Consider the following 2015-nt stretch of genomic DNA (forward strand, 5'->3'; position numbering starts at 1 on the left):
AAGAGAGGTGCTACTTGAAAATTGCCAAAGAAGTTAGGAACTCTGAGGATATAGAAGCTGAAAGAGATAAGAATCTTCCCCTACAGGCAACAAAGAGAATGTTCTTCTGTGGCTGGTCCCTTTAATTGAAACTTCTAGCCTCCTGAACTGTGCAAAAATAAAATTCTGTTCTTTTAGGCTACCCACTTACAGTATTTCTAGTATAGCAGCATCAAGAAATAAAGACAAATGATAAATACCATTGCATGTGTGTGAAACATTAAATGAAGTTTTGCTTTTTTAACAGTTAAGCAGATATAAGGACTATATGTTGCTTTAGAACCAGATATGTCTAGTTTGATACTTTAGACAAACTGTAGAGGAAGGTATGGTTTCTTTAGAGGAGAGGTTTTTATACAAATATAGCCAGAAAATACTTAAAGAAGGAGAGACTAGCATAGGCAGAACCTGAACATAATGGCCCTCCTTTTGTAACAGAAGAGAAATGCAAAGCTTCCAAAACAGAGTGTGGTTTGAACATTCACCAGCAGACACTTTGTGAGACTTCGCTGTAAGCAGAGTATCTGGAGGATGCTAAAATCTCTGTGTGAGACTGGCAGTTTTTCCTAATTCCGAGACTGAAAATCCTTGTTTTTAAGCTCTTTTCTTCTCAGTTTGGCCAGGTTTGTGCAAGAAAGATGTTTACAGCCTTCTTGACTATCCAAGGAGGTTATTTTCCAGCTTTCTGGAAGAAGCTGAAGGCAGTGGGAGTGTTAAAACCCTGGAAGGTAACCCAGCCTCCATGTCATGCAGCAATTTTTAAAAACAGTTTTATTTTTTTTCTAAACTAGGTGGTGCCAATTGGCATTACAATTTGACAATTCCATTAGGAAGAGATCTCAACCCTGCTGATTTAATTACTAGGCTTTTCCTGACCTGCTTTGGTTAGCTTCTTGCTATATTGAGTGTTGCTAGGGAACCACAACTAATGTTGTTTAGTAGTATTGAAATAAAAAACAATGACAGTGACTATTTCACTTTAAAATCATAATAACAAAAAGGGGATTTGTAAAGCAAATGAAAAAAGGTTACACTGGAAAGACCTTTCTTTTTTTTTTTTCACTCCCAGATGCTAGGTTGGTCATCTAAGCCAACTGAAGGGAATTGTTGGTAATTAAAAAATAATTCACTGAAGAGAGTGCAGCTGGAGCAATGTGCTTTACTGCCAGCCTTGGTGTGATCTGTAGATCAAATCCTAGTTGTTTTAACTGGGGAAAATTTTTTAAAACAAGCTCATAGTGTAAATTTGAAATGTTTATGTTTTGTGTAAAAATTCTCATGAATTTTAGCAATAAAAAGGAAAGATGATCTTGACAATCTACTAAAATGTTAGCATCCTATGCATGTGAATCCAAATGATCATATACAAACTACTTTCAAATAAGCATGTGAACATTGAACAACCTTTTTAATTCCCAATTTTATCACTTGAATGTTAGTGGTTTAAAAATGAGGTACTTAGGAAAGTAAAGAATTTTAAAATTATTTATTTACTGTTCATTAAAACATTTATGCACACTTTTTAACTTTTATGGAGCTCTGGTAGTAGTGGATAGTCATTTGGCTGTAAACCACAAGGCTGATGATTCAAACCTGCCAGCCTCCATAGGAGGAAGATGAGGGAATCTACTTCTGTAAAGATTTACAGCCTTGGAAACCCAATGGGGTTGCTATGAGTCAGAATCAACTCAATGGCAGTGTTTTGTTGTTGTTGCTGTTTTTTTTTTTTTTTTTTTTTTTTGCATCTTTTAATTGAAATAGAACTAAAGCTACAGATATTTTATTGGCATTCTTTTTTTGTTGTCTTTACCATGCATTGTTTCCAGGACCTTCAACACAAAATTTTATGCATGGGGAGCTAGAAAGATGGTGTCATACTGACACTCTGCATGCTTAGTCTCTCTTTCAATAGAGATTTTGGGAGACTAGGTAAAGCAGATGCAAATGATGATACTGGAGTTATGAGGAGCTTATGT

The sequence above is a fragment of the Orycteropus afer genome, unplaced genomic scaffold (assembly GCF_000298275.1).
Source record: "Orycteropus afer afer isolate SDZICR_OR568_19922 unplaced genomic scaffold, OryAfe1.0 scaffold00439, whole genome shotgun sequence".
In the NCBI taxonomy this organism is placed as follows: Eukaryota; Metazoa; Chordata; class Mammalia; order Tubulidentata; family Orycteropodidae; genus Orycteropus; species Orycteropus afer.